The 27172-nt window shown below is 33.8% G+C and overlaps 1 protein-coding gene across 2 annotated transcripts in view; it reads right to left on the reverse strand.

The window, feature by feature from the left end:
- LOC135214959 (uncharacterized) overlaps nucleotides 1-27172 on the reverse strand; it is a 471889-nt gene that overhangs the window by 315680 nt on the left and 129037 nt on the right. For both annotated transcript variants that reach the window (XM_064249452.1, XM_064249450.1), the window contains exon 2: nucleotides 25509-25577. The gene's annotated coding sequence lies outside the window, so the exon portion shown is untranslated. The remainder of the gene's footprint in view (nucleotides 1-25508; nucleotides 25578-27172) is intronic.

Raw genomic sequence — 27172 nt, forward strand, 5'->3', positions numbered from 1 at the left:
ATATATATTATAATATATTAGATATATATATATATATATATATATATATATATATATATATATAATTAATTATAGCAAAGTAAGCTTCTCACAACGTAAACTGCAAGAAAGACTCGATAAATAATCTCATACACGGCCTTACAATTTATCAAAAGCTTTGATTCAGCGACATCTGTTAATTTCTTCATAAACTTGAAAGCATTTCTGTCCCATAGCTCTTCATCCTTACTCATTTAATTAAAACTTCCATGATTAAGCGTTCAAAGTTAATTTCCATGTTATGTCCAACTAAATGAATGATTCATCAGACCCAAATGCTGAACAATTGCTGGTGTACAATTTACTGACAACTAAGATGTAAGGTTGATTATCCAGTTGCACTGAATAATATATACGACTCCATAACTCGTAAAATATGAAAATATCTAAATCTGCAGGATTAATATAACTAAAACCAGCATATTCATCTCTAGAGAATTAATAAAACTAAAATAAAAATATCTACCTATACAGTTTTATTAGGCTAAATTGAAAACGTTTGACTGCACAAGATTTATTCAACTAAAGTTAACTTATTTAACCAGACAAATCTGAACCAACTATAACGAAAATATTTAACTATAGAGGTAACTCAGCTCAAATGAAAGTATTTACTTCTACAGAATTAACTCGACTACAATGAAAACATTCAGCTCTACAGAATAAATTCAACTAAAACCGCTTTGGATATTACACGTTCTGATATTGCCTGATCATCTGAATGAGAAAATGTTTTCGTGAGCAGCTGCGATAGCAAGGACATACCGACAGGCTCTGTCGACGGAGAGCAGGACTTTCAGCAAATGAAAAAATTGCTCACGCATCGAGTTAACAAATCCAGAGGCCACTGAACACACTTTACCACATCAGACAAACGACACCATAACTCGTTTTTGTTTGTGTGGTGCTTTTACGTTGCATGGAACCAGTGGTTATTCAGCAACGGGACCAACGGCTTGACGTGACTTCCGAACCACGTCGAGAGTGAACTTCTATCACCAGAACTACATATATCTAACCGAGGTGGCAGGCCAAGACCATACCGATCACGCCACTGAGGTTGATTACAACTAGATCATAACTCGTTACGTTACAAGAAATTTTCTCTTGAACGAATTTTGGTGTAATATTTCGTGGGAAGAAAATTGCTAGCAAACAGTTTTACACTCACACACACACACACACACACACATACACACACACACATATATATAATATATATATATATATATATATATAGTATATATATATATATATATATATATATATATATATATATATAGAGAGAGAGAGAGAGAGAGAGAGAGAGAGAGAGAGAGAGAGAGAGAGAGAGAGTTGTGGGGTCAAACAGACACTGAGAGAGAGCAAATAACTAAGAAACCTCACGTTTAACCTATGACGCTTCGGGATGCAGCTAAGAGACTCGATATAAAATTTTCATCTAAATATCTTACAAGTGGTGCAATCAAGGTAATGGTTGCGACTCGATAAAAAAAATTCTCGTGCTATCGTTCGGTAATTTGTGGGTCGTGAATTCCAGTTTACAGCCATTTTTTTTTTCTTCTGACCTTCAGTGCGTCCTCCGCACCACGACAAACAGACATACACACACATGCATAATATATATTATATATATATATATATATATATTATATATATATATATATATATATATACATATATATATATATATATATATACTACTAGATGACCAAACCGGCACTGCCTGGGAAAACTCTGAATAACAACCGATAAACAATCTCTTTTTCTCCTTAACACCACCTCTACTCTCTCTCTCTCTCTCTCTCTCTCTCTCTCTCTCTCTCTCTCTCTCTCTTCTCCATAACATCCCCTCTACTCTCTGAAAATATATATACCTGTACAAATATAAATAGTATTGAGTACTGAAGTAGATGTATGCATGCCAAATTTGAAAAATCCTCTTGCGCTGTTTTCACCTCATACACACAAGCTTTAAGAGTGAGTTAAGCTGTTCGAACTCACCTAAGACATGGAGCTTTATATATATATATATATATATATATATATATATATATATATATATATATATATATATATATATATAGTGTTCATCTAATTTCCTTTCATACATGTATGGCCTAATCGAGCAACTGGACTGACCACGAATGAACTCGAAACTGAAGCAAACATTAGAAAGAAAATCCTTACACGAAATCTACGAAAGAAACCCAGAAAATTTACATAGCAGAATATACATAAATCATGCAATCATTTCAGTTAACAAAGAGGATCATCTATCTAACTCTTTTGTACTGCAAGGGGCTCAAAGCATCAAGATACACTCTGCTAACATTCTCACAAGGTTTCATATTTTTTATTTTTTTTATTTTGCAGTATTGTTTGTGTACCTAAGTTATTCTGGTAAGATTAAGTATGGTCTTTTTTTTTCTTATACATTAAATGTTCGATTAAATCATAATAAAGACAACGCTTCTACTTCAAAAGAAGACACTGTTTTTGACAGTTGTGTCTAAAAAAGTAAAAAAGTTAAGTTTATCTGAGTTTAACAAGACCACTGAGCAGATTAACAGCTCTCCTACGGCTGACCCGAAGGATTATATATATTTTTACGAGGCTAGGAACCAACTGGTTACCTAGCAACGGGACCTACAGCTTATTGTGGGATCCGAACCACATTATATCGAGAAATGAAGTTCTAATCACCAGAAATAAATTCTTCTGATTCAAAGTTGGCGGAGTTGTGTCTCAGTGGATCTTAAACTCCTCTGATAAACTCCGCTCATTTAGCCCCAATCTCTGGCCATGAAATCTCGCCAACATCCTATACTGCAACGGACACACTACGTATACCTCGTTAACGACCGAAGTGCCCTGTAAAACGTACACTATGGTATTACCAGACGGACTTCAAGGGGGCCGTTTACGGGAGTTATCTCCCTTTCAGATTACCTCATTACATTGCACTGTAGCTCAGGGCGTCTTCGGGAATAGACCTTCGGGAGAGGTCTAAGATGTCCCTTACGTATCATCCTTATGACTCTCTCTCTCTCTCTCTCTCTCTCTCTTGATAGCAAATCAATAAACGGTCCCTTATTAAAGCCTCTGGCAAGGAGAGTTCCTTTGCCACCAAATGTAGCAGAAATGCTTTTGGCCAATGGTATGATCATCACCAATAGAAAAGGTTCTTGTTCTCAGAACAAATGTTTATTTATATTATATCATATATATATATATATATATATATATATATATATATATATGTCTATGTATATGTATATATATATATATATATATATATATATATATATATTATATATATATATATATATATATATATATATTAGGCTACAAATGTCCTTTAATATAGAATTCGCCCTACCTCGGAACTTAATACATTTTTCATTATGTTACCCCAAGGGGAATTTTTTAGTTGGTAATAATAATAATTTCGTCTTCTCGTGGGGATTGCGAACAGAGGAGAAATCAGGACTTCAGTGAGTTACCGAATCGACCAGCATGTGAGGTCACGCCACTGAAGTCCTGATTTCTCCTCTGTGCGCTGGTTCGAATCCACGAGAGGACGAAATTATTATTATTAACCAACTAGAAAATTCCCCTTCGGTCAACACACAAAGGATATTTGTAGCTTAATGCATGTATATGCATCACGGTGATGTGATAAAAATTCACGTGGTATATATATATATATATATATATATATATATATATATATATATATATATATATATATATAAGTTTATTATGTGTGTGTATATTGCCCAAACTGAGTCTTCAAGCGTTTGAAAAGCGGATGATATTTTGTCGCTTATTCTTTAATCTGAATTTATAAGGCAAGGTAACTTTCCCTCTTTCTCTTTATATTCATCACATTTACATCCATATCATATATACATATATACATCGAGCTACAAATGTCCTTTAATATCTAATTCGCTCTACCTCGGAATTAATATATTTTCATATATGTTTAACCGAAGGGGAATTTTTTAGTCGATAAGAGATTTGTCGGCTCATGGGCGCGAACCATCGACACTAATTCCGAGGTAGAGCGATTTAGATATTAAAGGACATTTGTAGCTCGACGTATGTATATGAATCACGGTAATGTGATATGACTTTTATATTATATATATATATATATATATATATATATATATATATATATATATATATATATATATATATATATTATATATAGTATAAAAGGAAATCTGGCAGGAAACGAAGAACCATAATGACCTCGCGGATCCCTTGAACACGATCTAATCCAGAACCTCCCTCAGCAACCACCTCCCCCCCCCACCCCGCCCCAAAGAGGGATATAGAATCCCAGCTATCTCTAGTCTCTTCCTTTTGTTTTGCATTTTTCCACGACAACCTCAAGAAGGCCATCCAGGTTGCACCAAAGCTGCTTATTTGACGATAAGTTTTTTTTTTTTTTTTTTTTCCAGTGCTCGAAAAGAATGGAACTGTTCTCTTGATGACCTTTAGCGGAATCTACTAACCTCCCTCTTGGCCATTACGGGGATCGTTTCTAAATCGACAGTTTTGTTAACTTTTTTTTTTTTTTTTTTTTTTCTTTGTTTTCTGCTTCAGTCCTGAAAGAATTGAAGTCTACTTAAAAGTACTTTTTTTCTACTCAACGCACAGCAACCATCTTGATTTAAATTCTGTGGTCGAAATATTAATTGTCTTTCTAGGTGTTTGTTTAACCTGCGATTGCAATTAATTAAGTGCGTTTGCGCTATCGTTTGAGAGAGAGAGAGAGAGAGAGAGAGAGAGAGAGAGAGAGAGAGAGAAACCATCCGACGAAACAATTAATTATGAGTCATTTGTGAAAAGTTTCTGTCAAAAGTAGGTAATATATATACAAGTGAAAAGTAATATATATGATACAAATAACTGTTCAGGGAAAAGCGTAACATAAAAAATAATGGATACGTCTTGTCAACTGTCCCTAGAATTACACGCAACTGAAAACAAGAGCATTACTTAGAAGTACCTCAATTAACTTGAAAAATTAAGAAATAACATATTTTTCATTCTGTTCTCCGCCCATTTGCCTTCTCGTACAAGAAAAAAAAAGTAGAGTGTTTGAAATCGCCAGGTGCGCCATGCAACTCTCTCCTCTCCCCCTTGAATGAAGGTGAGCACTGACGCTAACGACCCTTTGACACCAGCTAAGTTTTTTTTAAGTTGCTGGAATCAAGCGAAAGTTTGAAGAGGAGTTAAGTCCTAAGTTGGGCAAAATGAGAGTGCGTGAATATATAGAGCCAGGTCAGCAGTGCCAGTATTTCATCTCTGATAACACGGATAATAATAATCTGCCGTGAATATGATTTAAGATTTTCGAGGAGAAAGGCAATTCAGGGTGCCAGAATATTATTATTTTATGATTTATATTGAATTATAATTTTTTTGCTTATATATAAAATATATAAATCTGAGTGAGTAAAGTTTCATTACTATCGGATTTTTATTTTTTGATTCTATATAAAACACATAGGTTTGAATAAGTGGTTTCGTAATTCTCCTAGAATTTTTTTTTTATTCTATAAAATATATTGTTCTGAGTGAGTGAAGTTTCACTACTCTTCTAGATTTCTATTTTTTGCTTCTATATAAAACACAAAGTTTTGAATAAGTGGTTTCATTATTCTCCTAGAATAATTTTTTTTTTTTTGCTTCTATATAAAGTATATACTAGTTTCGAGTGAGTGAAGTTTCACTACTCTCTAGTTCTTTCAAAATAAAAACAGGCAACTGGCAAGGTAAGGTTCAAATTCAAGGAAAACAAACCACAAAATGACTGAAAATCTCAAAAATGCAAAGCTTTAAAATTTACCAAAATCGCATTCACGGTGCCAATCATCCAACGTTCTGATTCAACCGCTCTCTTACTTGGAGCGTATTTTCCACCTCTTACTCGGAGCGTATTTTCCCTCTCTTACTCGGAGCGTATTTTCCCTCTCTTACTCGGAGCGTACTTTCCCTCTCTTACTCTAAAGCGCACCACATTGCCAGCCAAAGAACCTCCATTCCGGTGATGCAATCTGATTAGCATATATTTGCCACATCACCGAAAACTCCTGCATCTCTATGAATGAGACTGATTTGGGACTGAAAGAATCAAACTGCTCTACGATTAAAAAATTAAAAAGCCTTTTCCTGTCGATATAAGGAAGGACTTACTGCTTTAGAATAGTTTTTTTTTTATTGACAGTTTTTAATCACTCATGTCTGCACAGACGCCACCGAGCTCTGACGTGACAAACAGAAATAACGAAAGTGGAAAGGAGACGAATACGTGTGATAAACCAAACGACAACGATTAACAGATTTACAACTTAAAGCGAGAGGAAGAGAGGAAATTGAGAAAGAGAGGAAGAACAGCGTGGCATAACGCAACCTGATTATAGGAAGTTTTTGCTAATTTGAGGAAGATACCTTCATTTCCATTAAGGAATAAACCCTTTTTCCTCGTCTTCTTTGCAGACGCGAAATCTTTTCGTACCTAAGGTAAATGGAGCGCTCGCGGTGTTTCAGAGAGAGAGAGAGAGAGAGAGAGAGAGAGAGAGAGAGAGAAGGGGGGCGGGCATTCTTTTCGTTAACGATAATAAATAACTCCCCAATAAACCTTCGCGAGTTGATTGCCCAAGACCGAGGGCGAACGCACCTTGAAAAGAACTTTTTTTTTTTTTTATTTTTTTCTTATATAATTTTTTTTAACCTAAAAAATTTTTTTTTTTTTTTTTTTCATAGAATAAAATTCTTAAGTTACATCGTTTCTTTTTAAAGCAGGTTACGCTTTTGCAAGCGTGGTTACACTTCCAAGTTTATGAGAACGTCTGACCATTTTCGAAATGGAAAAAAAAAATATTTGCATAAATATTTGTATACGGATTTAAAAGCCCGGTGTTTTTTGTGGTCGCGAACAGCACCTTTGTATCCGGTTAAATAAACGAAAGAAGTAATCAGGAATTAAAACATCATTAACTATCTATTACTTGCAGCTGCTCCAAATTATCTCTCTATAAGGACTTGTCGAAGCGATTTTGTGATAATTATCTAATAGAATTCCTTTCAAATAGACGTCACAGGAATGAAATCCTGTTCGGTGAAAGTGAAAGAACATTATAGCCAATACTTTCAGTTTACTCACTCATCCGAATAGATTCGATAATATTGGGACCTCAGTTCTTATAACCTGCTAAATCATGGTGCATTTGAGTTACATAATTGTTAATGCTAATTATATGCTGAATAGAATGAATCCCCTTTTCACTGGAACCGCAGGAGCATTTACGAAGAGCGGTGAGGTAATGTTATGTTCAATTTCCATACGTCTGTATTGCATTACTGGATATAATCATTATTATAATATATATATATATAGTATACTATATATATATATATATATATATATATATATATATATACATATATATATATTATTATTCCATACGTCTGTATTTCATTACTGGATATCTCATTATATTATTATTATTACTCTATATATATATATATATATATATATATATATATATATATATATATATAACATACATACATAATTATATATGTATATATATATATATATATATATATATATATATATATATATATAATTATATATATAAGTTTCTTTTCCATGATAATTTCACTAAACTTATTTAAACCATTCCTAACTGATTTACCTAGGTGGACAAAATGGACGAAACAATAAACAAGAACAGTTTGTGTGAAGGGTTACCTAATATACAACATCTATACGTCAACTACCATTGCATGATACGGCCTCATTTCCAACTAATCCTGGCAAACTAGAAATGTGTTATGATGTTAGGACAGTACATGATCGATCGGGCTTACGTTAATCTGTAGCAGCTGCTCATATCTACGGGCTGCTCTGTGAGCAAGAGCTCGTGCTGGCATAAGGCCAGGTTAATCTCAAACTACAACAACAACCACGCTGCTAATATTCTGAGCGATGGAGTTGTCTTGTTTCGTTAAATATGCGCTCAAGCGACAGCACAGTCCAATAACCGAAATTAAATACGCAGTCTGACGATAATAATAAAAAATTAAAGAAAATATTTTAAAGGTCGAATTTTTCTTTCATTTTCTTTCTCGGAAATAATAATAATAATAATAATAATAATAATAATAATAATAATAATAATAATAACTGAAAAAGATACCCACAAAATCACTGCGTATAACGTGTTTACTTATAAGTATTTACCTTTTATTTTACTCCACACTCGAGTACTTTCAGGCCCTCGAGTGTGGAGTAAAATAAAATGTAAATAATTATAAGTAAACACGTTATACACAATGATTTTCTGTTTTTTTTTTTTTTTCAATCTTCAGAGAAAGTGAAAGAAGTTTTTGTTAGGTTAATAATAATAATAAAATAATAATAATAATAATAATAATAATAATAATAATAATAATAATAATAATAAATAATTAATAAAGACTCCTTCCGTTTTGGTGCGTAATAATGACTATAACGCACAAACTAAAAGAAACCTCAGCGTTTTCATTCTTTCTAAATTGTCTAGTGAACTTCATTCGAGAATCACACCTGATCAGCGCCGACACGACTCACTCCAATTGACGTGGGATTAGCGCCTAATAATAATCAGGGCTTCGTTATTGTCTTTTTTTTTCCTTGAAAATATATTTTTCTTTTAATTACAACAGTCACACATAATCGCGTTTTAGATTCTAACGTCGCAATTTAGGCTATACCTAGATTTCAGGGCTTCATTATGTATTGTCTTTTTTTCCTTAAAACTATATTTTTCTTTTAATTACAACAGTCACGACATAATCGCGTTTTAGATTCTAACGTTGCATTGCTCAACTCACGAGAGACACCAAAACTCAGAATTAATGCCAATGACCTGATGGGGTTGATTTTGTATATTAAACGGTACAGTTTTTAGTTTAATTGAGTAGGATATACTCTAGGTTATAGAAGGTAATATCTAACTGTTCGGTGAGAATGTGAAGAATGGCAGAATTGCTCCTTAAATTAGCACAGACTCTGAGACTCTTAATTACCTTGAGATCTATTCTGCTGCTACCTGATTCATTCAATCATTCTACGAGCTGTGAAATAATGCACCTCATTGTTATTCCTAAATAAAACTTTTTATTTGACATTTTCAAAATTTACCACAGACTACATTTCTGAGTTCAGACACCTGCATAAAGGTATGGTAAACAGTTAGTTAATTGCTTAGTCTTATACAGGATATCCATAAAGTCCCAGTACCATTCTGAGCAATAAATACTTGTAATGGCGCTGGAATTTAATGGACACCCTGTATGTTTGACGCTAATATCATCAAAAAGAAATATTAATAAGAAATTTATACAGCATTTGGGCGTATAATTAATCTATGATTATAATTAATATGCGCCATTCCTATGGGAATAACAATGAAATCGTGTTACAATTCAAATCAATAAGTCGAGGTATACGGTAAAATTCGAATTTAAAAAGAAATTGATTCGAATTTAAAAAGAAATTAATTATACGCCCAAATACTTTGGGCGTATAATTAATCTATTTTTATGGGAATAAGATTAAAAACGTCTTACAATTCAAATCGAAAATGATTACTTGCAATAATTCGAGATTTACGATAAAATCCCAATATAATTACCTCACAACATTCACCATTACTACACTGGTGGCAAACATACGGGTATCGAGCAGAAATTGATATAAAATATGATAACACACATATAAAATATTAGTAAACAAGCAACTGGAAAACAAAATATACGGGTATCGAACAGGAACTGATATAAAATATGATAACACACATATAAAAATATTAGTGAACAAGCAACTGGAAAAAAAATATACGGGTATCGAACAGAAATTGATATAAAATATGATAATACACATATAAAATATTAGTGAACAAGCAGCTGGAAAAAAAATAAACGGGTATCGAGCAGAAATTGATAAAAAAAATATGATAACATATAAAATATTAGTGAACAAGCAACTGAAAAACAAAATATACGGGTATCGAACAGGAAACTGATATAAAATATGATAACACACATATAAAAATATTAGTGAACAAGCAACTGAAAACAAAATATACGGGTATCGAACAGGAACTGATATAAAATATGATAACACATTACATATTCGTGAATAAGCAACTGGAAAAAAAATATACAGGTATCGAACAGGCACTGATATAAAATATGATAACACACATATAAAATATTAGTAAACAAGCAACTGGAAAAAAATATACTAGTATCGAACAGGAAACTGAGTCAAGTAAAATATTGATCAACACCACATTATTAAAATATTCAGTGAAAAACAAGCAACACTGAAAAGAAAATATTCTAGGCTGCCCACGCAAACTACATCGAATAGAATATTGCCTCCCACGCAGAACATTTCGCAGTTTTTTTTTGTTTTTTTTTTTAACATTTCGCAGTTTTTTTTTTTTTTTTTTTTGAGTGCTGGACTTTCGAACTTTTATTTCTCGAACTTTTATTTTCACAGGGCCATGAAACAAAAGGTAATAAGGGTAATGGATCCAGCTGGATATTTGACAAACAAGAACGCCGTCCGTATTTTTATGGCCAACTCCGTTTCGCCGACTGAAACATTTCAGGCAAGACGTCTTCCATGCAATGCTGTTTTACTCTCGAGAACACTTGCACTGCAATGCTATTATCGTCTCCGGCCAGCCTTGCAGGGCATAGAGAGAGAGAGAGAGAGAGAGAGAGAGAGAGAGAGAGAGAGAGAGAGAGAGAGGTTTATTCATTCCCAAAACATTTCACAAACTTAGGCAAGCATGAGAGAGAGAGAGAGAGAGAGAGAGGAGAGAGAAGAGAGGAGTAGAGGGGTTTCATTCTCATAATATTTCACAAACATTTGCAACCATGAGAGAGAGAGAGAGAGAGAGAGAGAGAGAGAGAGAGAGAGAGAGAGAGAGAGAGAGAGGTTTAATTCCCATAATATTTCACGAACTTATGCAAGCTTGCTAAAGAGAGAGAGAGAGAGAAGAGAGAGAGAGAGAGAGAGAAAATTCGTACTCATGATTCATCTCAAGTTTTTTCTATATAATATTACACAGCTTAGAGTATCTTCTCTTTACACAAGGTATAAAAATATTCAAAATATCTAACGTCTCAGAACGATTAACGAATATTAGAAAATAGTCATCAAAACTTTCGAATATTCAAACTTCAAGGAAAAATACTTCGTCAATTTTCTTCAATTTATTTTTCATTTCTGCAGCCGGCATTTTAACCAGAATATGTTTATTTCTGATAAATGCCGAACGTATCTCTCGCTAAAACAAATAAAAAAAAATACTAGGAGGATGTTATATGAAACAGGGACGAGAAAAATATTTTATTTTTCTTGTGTGTGTCTGTTTTTTTTTTTTTTTTTTTTTTTTTTTTTTTTGTTTTTTTTTTTTTTTTTTTTTTTTTTTCTTGCTGCAAATGCTTTTATTCCCGTACACTTACACTCACTTACTGAAAAAGTAGCCCACAGAAAAGTCAGGTCTTGCATGTGGTCTAAAGCGACCCCGTTTGTACAGCCATGGAGACAGACAGCCCTATACATAAAAAAAAAAAAAAAAAAAAAAAAAGGGGGAGCGAGACAGCGTCGTGTTCACCACGGAGCCGAAACAAGTGGCGCTCGAGAGCGTCGTTTCACGTCAGATCAATTTCCAATAGAGGATGCCGGAATGACGTCCAATCACCTGGTTCTGAATGCCTTGCAATGAGAGAGGGGGAAAAAATTATCGTTCGCTTTGAGCGACGTTTCATGTTCACCATCAGCGAGCTATTCAAAATCCGTAACGATGGGTAAATTTGGCTGTTTTACCCAGGCGAAAGAGAAAAAAATTACTTGGCAAAAAAGAAATCATTTTCACCCTGGCAAAAAAAATTACCCTAGGAAAAAAAATAAATTTTTACCCTGGCAAAATAAACCCTGGTAAAACTTTTTTTTTTTTTTTTTACCTTTTTTTTTTTTACTGGTTAAACATTATTTTTTACTCTGGCGAAGAAAAAAAATTACACTGGCAAAAGAGATTTTCCACCGGTCAAAAAAAAAAAAAAATTACCCTGGTCAAAAAAAATATGTTTTACCCTGGCAAAAGAAAATTACCCTGGCCAAAAAAAAAAAAAAAATAACCTAGCAATAAAAATTACCCTGGCAAAAAATACCCTGGCAAAAAAAAAAATACCCTGGCCACAAAAATTACCCTGGCAAAAAAAATATGTTTTTACCCTGGCAATAAAATATCCTGGCAAACAAAATTACCCGTGGTAAAAAAATGACCCTGGCAAAAAAAAAAAAAAGTTTGACCATTGGCAAAAAATAATACCCTGGAAAAAATTACCATGGCCAACAAAATTTTACCCAGGCAAAAAAAAAAAAAATTAATTTGTTTACCATGGCAAAAAAAAAAAATAATTTTACCCAAACAAAAAAATTTTACCTGCAAAAAAAAAATAATTTTTACCCTGGCCAAAAAAAAAATAATTTTTACCCTACTAAAAAATTTTTACCCACCCTGGCAAAAAAAAATGTTTACCCTGGCAAAAAAAAAAAAAAAGGAAAAAAAAAATTTACCCTACAAAAAAATGTTTACCCTGGCAAAAAGATTAATTTTTACCCTTCCAAAAATTTTTTTACCCTGGCAAAAAAAAAAAAAATAAATAAATAAATAAACGACGCGTCTTTTACCGTCACCGGTCTAAATCTAGTGATACCTTCAAGAGAAGGAAGTTTATATATATATATATATATATATATATATATATATATATATATATATATATATATATATATATATATACACACACACACACACACACACATATATATATATAGTATATATATATATATATATATATATATATAGTATATATATACACACACACACACACACACACACAATATATATATATATATATATATATATATATATATATATATATATATATATATATATATACAAGTAATTTTCTAGACAGTTTTATTTGCCGAGTTTTGCCCTTTTTCAGCAATTATGCTAAATGGAGAGAGTTTTAAAGTTTTTGACTATAACATTGAGTTATTCTCTGGAGATTTGAGATATATTATTTGGGGTATAATTGGAGGTATATTATCTTGGAGTTACAATTTGAGATATAATATATTGGGGATATATTTTTGGCCATTTTGATATTTGCCAATGGTGATGAGAGCTATGTTTAGTTCAATTATTTTGCAGCCATCTTTGTTGCAAATGGACACACATTTTTTGGAGATAATGGGGCAATAGTTTGTGAGCGTGTGAATTAGATGCCTTGAGTGCACATTTTTTTTCTAGAGATAGGATTTCATTTTTTTGTTTTTTTTTTATTATCCTTTTTGGAGATATATTTTTTTGGAGCCTTGTTTTATTCCTCACATGAAGTATTGGGGAAATAGAGATAAATATTTTTTATTTGCCAAAATAGAGGTGATTATTCTTTATTCCTGGAGTGGTGGTTTTTTTATTAAAACATATGGCTATCAGAGAAATAAGAGGGAATATGTGGATGTGGTTATTAACCAAATGGAGGAAATATTTTTTTCACCGGAGTGCTCTTCTTAATAATATGGTGTCACATATTTATATATGGAGGTGGAATTAATCTTCGGGCGGGTGACCCTTTTTTTTTGTGGTTATGGAGTTTTGTTTTTTCGAGCAAAGAGAAGATTTCTGTGGTTCTTTCTTTAAGTTTCGTGACTATTTAGAGGCGAGTTGCATTATTGCATTGTGGTCCTATGGAGACGTGTGCATTTTTTATGTTCACAAGTGTTATTTTGGAGACATATAATTGGGCTGTGCCATGTTGAGAGTTAAGTCTTCGAGATAAATTTTTGACACATTAGTTCATATCCTGGGGTTAATTTTGTGAAATGTGTCAGTTAGACCTTTTTCTGTAGAATCATGAGTTTTCCAAACTTGTGTGTCTGACTAGACATTTTTTGTGCCGCAGTTTGAGCTCACGTCCGCAGGCGGATTTCTGCTGACAAGCGATGTGATGAGCCGTGTGCTGATCCTTTTCCTTTAGTGGTGATTGATCAGCGTTTTTTGCAAATATCTGGAAATTGTTGACTAATAGCATTTCACGGAAAAGGCGCATGTGTAAGAGTTTGCTTTCTGGACATGTCCAGTCGATAAAGTTGTGATGTCGAGAATTCCGCGTAACTTTACATAGGGCATTTCTTGGGAAAAAAACGCGGGGGGTTATGCATGTTATACATGTATTATGTATTTTGTGATGGGGAAATCTACTTGTGATTATTCTTTTTTTGTTATTCTTCCTTTTCCTATGAGAGATGTAATTGGGGATTGAGTTTTAAATAGCATTTCTTTTTGGACGGGAGATGTAATTTTTTGGGAGTTGTTGTTTACGTAAATGGAGTTTGACATTAAGTCTCATTGTGATTAATTGTAGGAGCAGTAAAGGGGTTTTGTTTTGCTGTTAAGCATTGGAGATTTTTACTGATTTTGTTGTTCAGATATCAGAGCTTGAGAGAACATTTTTTGGGTCTGGGCTTGTTGCGTGATTTTTTTTTTCGTGGGCTCATTGATTTTTTCCTTTACTTATGAGAACATTCGAGTTTGAAATGTGAGTGCAGAAGTCGTCCCCGATGGAGTTGCTGTGAGTTTTGGGTTGTGTGTGCGATGTGTGAGTTTGGAGAATTGAGTTGGAGAACTTAATGTTTTTTTTTTTTCTTTGAGAGTTATGATAATGACTTATCATTTAGTAGTCATATTAAATGGAGTTAATGGAGACGTTCAGTTAGTATTTCTGACTTTTTGAGATCATTGTTTGATAGAAGTAGTATGTCTGGGGTTAATTCTTTTTCAATTGACCAATGACTTGACTGACATACTAACACACCAAAAAAGTCGTTCCCAACGCTAGCAAAGACATCCACCAGCTGTGCAGAGAGGTGTGCGTTTTGTCATGGTAATCACAATAGTTCTACAGCGTGTCTTTTGGAGATCTGCAGAAGCCGTTAGAAGTCTTCTACGATGAGGGAGGCATTCGTCTTCCTACAGTCTGCTACAGGAGCAGCTAGTTGCAGACAAAGAGGGATATTCAAGAATCCTAATGAGAGAAAATTCTAGTGTTTAATTGGAGATAAAAGCGTAAAGACTTTACTTTATAATGCCAGAGACGTGCAGTTATTACTTATATTTTTATTTTAAGCCGGCCAATGTGTTTTATATTATATAAGCTATTTTGTTTGACAATTTGCTAGGCGGGAGCTAGCATTCGAGGTGGCCGAGCTGTGTAAGGCCTAGGGTATAATTAATGATATATTGCCAATATGTTCGCTGTGACCTATTGGAATGTGGAGAAGCAACGACCCGAGAAAAGCTGATGAATGGTTTCTGTAGGTGGCGTGAGATAAAACTGCATAGAAAGACAAGTCAATGTATCAGTTCATGAACTCTTCTCAAAGTGCCTTTGGGAAACTAGTTGACGCCAGTAATAGAGGCGCTAACTAACTGTGCATTCGTATGTCGTGTGCGCCTCTTCCTTTTAAAATGTATGATACACAAGTCTATGGTGGATTTTGATAGAGGCATCTTTGGAAAAAGAAAGCAACAAGATGTCGTGGTGCTCTCGAAAGTCTTTATAATATAGTGTGTTAATATTCCGGCTGCTTGGGTGAGTTTTGAACTGTTTTAGCTAAAGATTGGCTTGTTACCTATTTAAACATTTGTGGGAATATTCAATCTTTAATCTCTTGATTGTTAAACTTGTGTGTACTTACGGGGTGTTCTTATGTCTTTGAAACAGGCGGTTCTGGCAAGGAACTATGGGGGGACCGAGGGAGTCCGATGGATAATAGACATTTTTTGTGTGACTAATTACGGTTTAGACATTTTGATAGTGGGGTAACTTGAATTAAGTTAGTCTGTGAGACCTAATTGTTTTGCTGTTTTTTCGTTGTTAATAAAATGTTAATTTTATAATGCAACTCTCTCATTTTGTTTACCTGTTAGAGTGGAGAGGAAAGAAGTGAGAGAGAGAGAGAGAGAGAGAAGAGAGAGAGAGAGAGAGAGAGAGAGAGAGAGAGTCGCGAGCCGCTAGTTGCTTGGAGAGAGAGAGATTTGTTTGTTTGTTGTTTGCCTGGACGCTCGAGTTACACGTTTACCAAATGAATAATGAGGATCATAACCTCATTACACACACACACACACACACACACACACACAAATATATATATATATAATATATATATATATATATATATATATATATATATATATATATATTGTGTATATAAAATTACTCTCGAACGACATGAAGACGACTTTAAAACATTCAAAGGCTTCAGGTTGAATAAACACAATCCAAGAACCAAAATGTTGTGGTGGCCGGAGAATAATCTTTCATAATTACGCCCTAAAACATATTAGACTGAAATTAAATTGCTTTTGATGGTTAAGAGTGATTTAATATAATTATGTCACGAACAATGATTGAATCCGGATATGTGATTTTCTCCTATTTAGAAAGGGGGTATTCTCCAGTTTTCTTTTTATACAGAAAATTCGATTATCTGCAGTGCTTTGAATCAGCCAAAAAAAAAAAAAAAAAAAAAAAAAAAAAACACACACACGTGGATATATTGGTCTTCATTGATCTTATGCCGTGGACTACTACTGTTTCGTTTTTGTTATCTGTGATAAAAAAAATAAAAAACACTTATGTAAGCGTGGTCGTTTTTTTTAATCTTCTTGGATGTAGTACTATGCGTAGTAGATTTTCATATATATATTCTTACATATGTGTATATAAATGTGTATATATAACTATATATTATATATATATATATAATATATATATATATATATATATATATATATATATATCTAATAAAAGGAGCCATAAAAACACCCAAAATGTAGAGAGAAAAGTACTATATTTCAGAGACTGCTGTTCTCTCTCTTCAGGTATAATGAATGAGAAAAAGTTTACAGAAAAAGGTCGGTATTTATACCAAGAGATTCGTCCACAAGTAAGCCAATTTAAGGTCACCCCCGCTGATAATCTCCTTTAATCTTCTTAAGCGTTGGTTGAATGGAACACTGCTGTCGACGATGTCGATGTCCAATTCCCTTTTGAGATGTTCATTACCTGCTTCTCTTTTTATTAAAAATCTTACTATCTACATTAGCACTACATCAAACAACATAAAAAAAACGACTAACGTCTTCTACATAAAGTGATATTCTTTCCCCATAAAATTCAAGAACTCCACGGTAACCAATTTACTTACACATTCCCATTCACATCGCACGCCAAGCTCTCTTCTCTCGCGCCTCCGAGCCAAGTCTATTTTTTATCGCAAGAGAAACAAAAAACTTCCAAATAGAAGTGGCCCTGGGTCATAATTAAGATGATAAAGTTCGATGGCACAAAAACAACATACGATCGAAACGGTCTCACTATTTTATGTCAGGCGTTAGCGTTACCGCAACTTTTCTTGGTAAAAATGACCTACCACGAAAGTAGTAGGCTTTTCCACCCCCCCAAAAACCAAAGCCCCCCCACATCAATGTCCCCTCCCCCCCTTTTCCTCTTATCTCTCCCGCAAACCTTTTGCTAAAGGAGAAGAAAGGCGCTATCGGAGCGGTCATATTTCTCGACAAAGAGAGAGAGACCTTACCTTACAGACCTTACATCTTGTTCGGGTTGCCCCAGGTCCCTCAGTGTGAGGCACCTCTAATGTCTACCAGAGAGTTTGCTAGTACATCTTCCGGTATATTTGCATCTTCCAATCTTGGATGGTCTGGGATGCAGTTTAGATATTTGTCGAGCTTATTCTTAAACACATCTACGCTCACTCCGATATATTCCTCAGATGAGCTGGCAACGCATGAATAGACGCTGCATTATCGATGCTGGTGCGTAGTGGATTAATGTCCTGTGTGCTTTCCTTATTTTTCCTGGTATATTTTTTTTGGGCACTATTAATCACCTCTGCTTGCTCTTTCTGATATTTTTTAGTTCCATGATATTTTCTGCTATTCCTTCTATCTGTTTCCATGCCTGAATTATCATGTAAGCGTTCTTCTCCTTTCCTTTCCCAGACTATATAATTTTAAGAATTGTAGTCTTTCCCAGTAGTCTAGGTCCTTAACTTCTTCTCTTCTAGCTGTAAAGGACCTTTGTACACTCTCTATTTGTGCAATATCATTTGTTTGATAGTGTGGGTACCATATCATATTGCAATATTCAATTGGACTACGAACATATGTTTTATAAAGCATAATCCATGTGTTCAGCTTTTCTTGTTTTGAAGTGGCCGTAACAACATTCATTTTGCTTTACATTTTGCCAACAGAGTTGCTATTTGATCATTGCATAACATGTTCCTATTCATCATCACACCAAGGTCTTTAACTGCTTCCTTATTTGTGATGGTCTCATTATTAGGTCCCTTATATGCATATAGCTTTTCTTTCTCTGTCTCCATAATTTATTGATTCAAATTTATCAGAGTTAAATACCATCCTATTTACCTCTGCCCAATCATATACTTTGTTAAGGTCTCTTTGTAGAGCGTTCCTATCTTCATCACAAGTAATTTCTCTACTTATTCTTGTGTCATCGCGAAACTACTCACTACCGAATCCTTAACATTATTGTCTATGTCTTCAATCATAATAACAAACAGTATTGCAGCTAAACACCGTACCTTGCGGCACACCGGATATTACCTTGGCTTCATCCGAATTTCTCGCGTTTGCAATAAACTATCTGTTTTCTGTTGTGTAAAAAATTCTTTTTAACCATCTTCCTACTTTATCCACGATATTGTGTTTTTCTAATTTTCTTGCGCTAATATATTATGGTCTACTTTATCAAAACGCTTTTGCAAAGTCTAAATAAACCACATCTGTTTCATTTCCGCTTTTCATATTTTGAATATGTTTTCACGGTGGACTAACAGTTGGGTTTGTGTACTTTTTCCCTGGGTACGAAACCATGTTGTCCTTTATTAAACAAATTATTTTTTATTAAATGTTTCATAATATTTTTCTTCATTACCCTTTTCATACACTTTCATATATGTGATGTTAGACTCACAGGCCTATAATTACTTGCCTCTAGTCTTGATCCACTTTTGAAAGTAGGGGTAATATACGCTAATTTGTGCTCATCATATATCTTGCCTGTATCTACACTTTGTTCCTTAACTAATATTGCAAGTGGCTTTGCGATAGAATGAACTACTTTCTTTAACAAAATAGCAGGAATTCCATCAGGCCCTTGCAGCAGCTCCATTTTAATTTCATTAATAGCCTGCACAATATCAGCTTCATTAATATCTATGTCAGCTAAATATTCAACTATTTTCATCCCTACTTCTATATCATTATCTTCATTATCTATTCTAGGGGTGAAATTCTCTCTTATATCGTTCTGCCAGTATGTGCAAATTTCTTTTTTTATTTTTTTCATTCGTTAATCTCCCTTCAATTCTCAGAGGGGCCTATTTTCTATTCTTCTTTTATTCATCTTCTTCGCATATGAGTATAATAGTTTGGGTTTTTGCTTGATATTTAATAGGGTTTTTCTTCCAAGTCCCGTTCTCCTTTTCTTTTGATTGTATAATCTTTTTTTCTGCATTTTCTATCTTACTTTTTAGTTCTATAAACTTTCCATGCATTTTTTTCTTTTGCAAGACCTTTTTTCCACACTTTCTGATTTTCTGGAACAAGATTCTCTGTTCTCTTGGTATGCATGAATGATGTTTACTTTTCTTCTTCGGTATATATTTTTCCACTATTATCTCCAATATTTTATCTAATCTTCCGTATTACCCTTATGTCATCACTTACGAAAATGTTATTCCCAATCTTTGTTTAATTCTTCATTAATTTCTGACCATTTTATATTTTTACTGTAGAAGTTGTATTTTCCATATCCTTCCACTTTTCATTTCTTGCTTATCTCTATTTTCACTTGCTTTGGAATGACTGTTAATTCTATGGCCATTATGGTCTGAAATACTCGCATTATAAACTATTATTTCTTTAACATAATTCATCTCGTTCACAAATACTAGGTCTAAACGTATTTTCCTTTCTTGTTGGCAGGTGATTGATTTGTTGAATGTTGTATCTAGTAGCATATCTAATAGCTTTTCAAATTTGCCTCTTATCTTCTGCACTACTATTACTCTCTTTTTTATATGTATAAGTACAACCACAATCTCCTATTCGTCGTTCCTTTCCATTCTACGAAAGGAAAGTGAAGTCACCAGATAGGAGAATAGTCCAGTCCTTGTGATTTCTACATATATCAATCCAATTTTTTCAATTATTAAGTCAAACTCTTTAGTATTAGGAGGTCTATATATTACTATGTTCATCAATTTTCAGATTCAAATTCTACCGCTATTAGTTCACATTCTGAGGTTACTATATTTTTCTCATATATTTTTCCTTGTTTTTTGTCTTTCCCATATATTGCGGTTCCCCCTGATTCCTATTTTTTCTATCTGATCTATAAGTTTGGAACCTTTATTTGATTTGATCATCATTCCAGTCTCTTGGGAATACCAGGTTTCACTTATATTTCATTATATCTATTTTCTTTTCATTTTGGGTTAGTTCTTCTAAGTACTCTATTTTTCTTTTGAGTTACCTCGTAACTAAAACCCACCTGCGCATTCCATCACTATGATGGTTTGCGTTGTTTTCTCCTTCATTTAATACTGATAGTAATAATGGATTTCCCATGTCTCTTTTCTGTTCTGGTATGTTGTTCTTTTTCATTTCCAGAAATTCTGACATTAAAAAATCCAACTTTTCCATAATATTTGATCTTCCTTCATCATAATTATTCATTTTGTGTTGAATCTGCAATTTTCTCCGTTTCTGCAATATCCTCTTGCATAATAATACAGTTATTATTCTTGAGTAGAATTTCGGAGCTGATGCTTTGAATTCTTTGCTGACACCTCTGCATATCTCATTGGTGGTTTGCTTTCTCTTTTACCTGATATCTTGATTTCTCTTTCCTTATTTGTTTCTTTCCTTATTTTGGATTTTATTACTTGGTTGGTTATTATTTGATTATGATTCATGGCTACAGGGTGCATATATTGCATTTTTTGTGGCGAACTTACATCCTTTTCCTTCTTTTAGGTTTTTACATATTTTGGATGCAGATCTCTGCAATCATCCCCATATCCATCAAGTATGCACATTTACCATATATTTCCATAGTTTTGACATATTCTTAGGATGTTTGTAGTAAAACATCTTTCTCCAAATCTGCAATTCCCTCTTTCAAAAGGTTGCAGATTTTGTCTTTTCTTGTCTATTTTTTTTTCCTCTTTCCCGTCATTGTATAGATCTGGGTAGAGCCTCTTCGGGATTTGCTTTTCTGTTGTCATATCGTAATTTATTTCTTCGTAGGTATGCTGCTTTATTGCCTCATATGTAGTATCAATGAGTATCTCTGCATCCATACTTTTATCTTGTTCTTTGTTTTCCTTATTTTTTTCTGTCATTTCATTTTTGTTTACTTCTCTTCCGTTTTCCTCTCTTCTTTTTCTTCTTCTTCTTCCTCTTCCTTCTTCTTCTTCTCATCCTCAACTATTTGTACATTCAATCTTGATTTAATAACATTGTCTATCCATGATAGACATGTTGAACAAAAAATTCTTGTATCTTTTCTCAAATCTTGTATTACCTCAGCACACTGTGGATGGGTCGGAATGTTGCATGCAGCACATTTTCTGATTAGGTTTTGTGGATTGACTATGCTATACCAAACCTTACACAGTTGCATGCTTTTGGCATTCTTTTTCCTAATGCATCAATTAGTATATTCACAAGATTCACCTTATTCATTTCTTTGTGCGGAATATGTTGGTTTATGTATATTTCTTTATGAGTCTCTTGACCACTTGGATTTTATTGGAACTTCTTCAATTATTTTCAAGATGTTTTTCATTAGATTTTGTTCCAGTTTGAAGGATTATATCCTTCTAATATATCTATGAATGCTTTTGTATCTTTTTGGTTAGGACTGTTGCTGATTTCATAGATGAGAAATGCCAGTTTCCCTTCCTGCTACCTCATCGTATTGCGAATCTGCTAGACACGCCAAATTACGCCACCTTTTCCCGCAGTTGGAACTTACTGCCATCTTGTTCTGATTTATAGTATTACACTTGATAAACTAACTTAGAAGACGCTTTATCCTACTATTTTCACACTAATCTTATCACCGATAGTTCACGAACACTTCTAGATATTTCTCAAATTCTAGTCGTATGTTAAACTTGTGATGGTTGATTCTGTTGACTTACGCGGGGTTGTCCACCAAGCAGGATGGCTTATACGAGAGAGAGAGAGAGAGAGGAGACGAGAGCGAGGAGGGGAGAGAAAAAGAGTAGGGAGAGAGGAGGGGAGGAAGAGGGACGTTGAACGAACGGGGACGAATGCAAGAAAAGAAGAGGGAAGAGGAAGGAGGGAGAGGAGGAGAGAGAACCTCGGTTGAACTTACGGTAGGAGAGAGAGAGAGAGAGAGAGGAGAGAGAGACGAGAGAGAGAGAGAGAGAGAGAAGAAGACTCGCTTGAACCCCTTCTTACGAAAATCACCCCAAGGCCTGAATAAGGTGCTCCTGAGAGAGAGAGAGAGAGAGAGAGAGAGAGAGAGACTCGCTGAACTTCTTACGAAATCCCCCACAGGGGCTGATAACGAGGTGTTTCTTAGAATCTAGAATCACGCAGTTTCATCGTAAAGAATATACGACTGGATTTAATGTCGTAAGTCTCCCCCAAATGGAATAAGAGACCTTAATCTCGCCCTTTACTGACATGTTTTATTATATTCTATAATATGCTAAATTGCTACTCCAATGTTCGTGGGAGCAAAACCAATCTAACGCACATTTTACAACGATAATTTAGCAGAGTGAATTCATTTTCATTTGAAATTTTCATTTAAATGTGACATAATCAAGCAGTGTAGTAAAAACTCATTAGTCAGAGTCCTCTTTGATATTTTAATAATACTACAAATGAATTTGTAAGATGATAATTTATTCGCATAAGCACAAATAAAGTTAACGAGTATTTCTGCACAACAGCTTGACATTTTCAGGCAAATTTCAATTCACTGGATAAAGAAATAAAAAGAAAGCAACTTGACGCTCCAAAAATGTTCCAAACTTCCTCTGGGTCTAGTTCAATACTGTGACCCGCCAAAACTTCAGTCTGGGAAAATCGCGAATAGTAATCATCGAAGTTCGCGCAAACTTCAATCACAAGCATTCCTGGAATAGTTTTTTTTTTTTTTTTCTCCTTCGAAAATTTCACTCGAGAATTCGAAGAAAGCAAAATTCACGAAAACTTTATTCTCTTAAAGTAGAAATTCACCTAAAATAAAACTCAACTAAAAAAAAAAAACATAAAATAAAAATCTACCACAAACAAATCCCATAAACTAAAACTATCAAAAAAACAACTTCGCATAAAATGAAACTCTACCAAAAAAAATTTTTTCACATAAAAAAACTACAAAAAAAATTACATAACATAAAACTCTACCCACAAAATCATATAAAATAAAACTACCAAAAAATCACATAAAATAAAACTCTACCAAAAGAATTCACATAAAATAAAACTAACAAAAAATCAACTAAAATAAATCATCAAAAACATTTGGAAATAAAATAAAACCACAAAAAATTCACAAAATAAAAATTACCAAAATAAATCACATTAAAAAACTCTACCTAAAAAATCACATAAAATAAAACTATAAAAAAAACACTATAAAAAAACTACAAAAATCACAATAAGATTAAAAAACTCTACCAAAAGTCACAAAATAAAACTATCACCAAAACAACAATCATAAAATAAAAAAACTCTACCAAAAAATCACATAAAATAAAACTCTACCAAAAAATTCAATCACATAAAATAAAACTATAAAAAAATTCACATAAAATAAAACTCTAAAAAAAATTAACAAAAATAAAAACAAAACTAAAAAAATTCGCAAATAACTAACAAAAAAAATTCACATAAAATAAAACTCTAAAAAAAATTCACATAAAATAAAAACTATATAATTCGCAAAATAAAAGAAAATACAAAAAAATCACGTAAAAATAGAATCTACCATCACTAAAATAAAACTACCAAACAAAATTCACATAAAATAAAACTCTACCCAAAGAATTACATAATATAAAACTACAAAAAACAACAAACATAAAAACTCTACAAACAAAATTTCACAAGATACTACCAAAATAAATCACATATAAAACTCAAAAAAAACCAAAATAAAATAAAAAAATCACAAAAATGAAAAAACTGTACAAAAAAAATTCACATAAAATAAAAACGTACCATACATTCAAACATCACATCAAAAATAAAAATTACCAAAAGAAATTCACATAAAATAAAAACTACCAAAAAAAAAAAGAACATAAACATCACTACCCAAAAAATATTCACATAAAATCTACAAAGTACCAATAAAATACACTACCCCAAAAAAAAACAAAAAACAAAAATAAAATTACTACACCAAAAAAAAAATACAGATAAAACTACCATCACATAAAACTTCAATACTATAAAAAAAAACAAAAAAATCACATATAAAAAAACTACAAAAAAAAAAGGGGGGGGGGGTTAATCTGGTGAATCTGCTTATCTAAGGAGGCAGTATCACTGCTTATCTAGGAGCAGTATCACTTTGCTTATCTAAGGAGCAGTATCACTTTGCTTATCTAAGGAGCAGTATCACTTTGCTTATCTAAGGAGCAGTATCACTTTGCTTATCTAAGGAGCAGTGTCATTCACTGGGTCCCCGTATCACATGTGTGTAAACATTTCCCCTTTCGCCTCAAACAAGAGGAGGAGCAGGTGTGGGTGACTGTTTGTGTTACCAGCCACTCTCACTCACAAACACACATATACAGAGAGAGAGAGAGAGAGAGAGAGACGACGAGGAGAGAGTCGAGCAGAGAGAGAGAGCAGATGAAAAACTTAACAGAACCTCAAAAGATTGACCTACGATTGTAAAAACTTGTGCTACTGAGAGAGAGAGAGAGAGAGAGAGAGCCGAGACGAAGAGTTGTGATGAGAGGAGCCCGAGAGAGAGCTACAACCCAAAATTGCTTACGAAGAGAGAGAGAGGGAGAGAGAGAGAGAGAGAAATCCCCATAACCCAAACGAAAATTTTAAAACGAAAATTTACTTGACGACACAACTTAAAACACAAACCTAAAAAAAAAAAAAAAAAAAATAAAATAAAATAAAGACAAAATGCGCGTAAACTTCTAACAGACATCAAAAGCAGGTTACAAAAAATCGATAAGAACTTACCGTGACTTTTCTGGATGACCTTCCACAGGTATCCAGGTGTGTAGGTGAACTCGTGCTACACAGAGACACCTGGAAAGACACAGAACATCAGGTGTCAGATATCAATCTATAATATATATATATATATATAAAAAAGAAAAAAAAAACAATGGTAAACGTGACGTAACCTTTAACTAAATTCACGGAAAAAAAGGAAAGGGAAGAAAGATATATATAAGCTTTTGGAAAAAGAATAAAGAGAGAGAGAGAGAGAGAGAGAGAGAGAGAGAGAGAGAGAGAGAGAGAGAGAGCAAGGAGGTCAAATGTTGCATAACCTTCAACCTTGATTCACGCAGAGATACAAAGATATGATTTAGTTTTTGAGAGAGAGAGAGAGAAAGAGAAGGTGGAACGACGTCACTTTCATTCTCTCCTGAAGCCGCGCGGACTGAAAATGGGAATGGGAATATAAAATTTAGGCCAAGGGCTGGGACCTATGAGGTCAATCAGCGCTGAAAGCAAAAATTGAGTGCATGAAGGTTTGACAGATACACAAGCCATCGCAGGAACGTATGAGATGTTTATGCCAGGATTATTGGGGTTGGGGTAAACAACTGTCAAGAGTGAGTGGAGAGTAAGAAGGAAGAAAGATAATATGAACGGAAGTACAGTAAAAGGAATGAAAGGGGTTGCAGCTAGGGGCCCAAGATTCGCTGCGGAAGAACCCTAAGAAATGTCTACAGTGCGCCGCGAGAGTTGCACTGACGGAACTTAACAACCAACCCCAGAAACCCACCGGAGGGGGGAGGGGGTGGGGAAGGGGGGGGGGGGGGGAGGGGACTGATAACGGAAGGATCAGTAACCTTGATGTAAACCTCTCGATGATGGGGAAAAAAATTTAAGGATTAAACAGAAATTAAAAAAGTCAACAGCAAAAGCAAAAAAAAAAAAAAAACAGCAAAAAAAAAAAATCAAATTTCCGACCTCATAAACTCTCGGCACCTGTTGTTTCTATTTATATATCCACTTCCGCTCAAACTATTACTTCCAGCGCAGAGGTCAAGAGGTCAAACACTAATGTCAGAGGTTACGGCATCGTTCTTTATCCCGGCGATGAAATATAGAGACACTCGCAGGATATAGCAATTGCACAAAGACCTGGCCAAGGAAGTGTGACGGACCCTCTAGCTGGAAGCAAAAAAATCAACAAAAACTCCCCCCCCCACCCCCAAACCCCACTCCCCAAGAATGAAAATAATAATAATAATAAAAATAATAATAACATTAAATAAAAAATAAATTAAAAAACGTAACGCTTTTACAAAGTCCATCATCAAAGTATCTGCTGAATACGTGAAGGACGCGCCAAAAATCTTTTTGGTACAACAAATTTTATGGTTCTAATTTGCCTAATACGTAGTACAATTGTTGAAAGTAATTTGCAAAGCCCTATTCCAAGTAGCATTAACAACGCACAGGTATTGCAGACGGGTCGGTGTGTGTGTGTGTGTGTGTGCACAGCAAAAATGTACATTTCCTGTCTGTTACAAATCAAAAGCTCTAATTAACACGTGAGCACGAGCGAAAAGGACAAGTCTGTCCTAAGCGCAAAATTCAATGAATTTCAGTGTCAAAAAGTAACATAAACTAAACAGTCCCCCCCCCCTTTTCAGTATACAACATAT

The sequence above is a fragment of the Macrobrachium nipponense genome, chromosome 46 (assembly GCF_015104395.2).
Source record: "Macrobrachium nipponense isolate FS-2020 chromosome 46, ASM1510439v2, whole genome shotgun sequence".
NCBI classification, from domain to species: Eukaryota; Metazoa; Arthropoda; class Malacostraca; order Decapoda; family Palaemonidae; genus Macrobrachium; species Macrobrachium nipponense.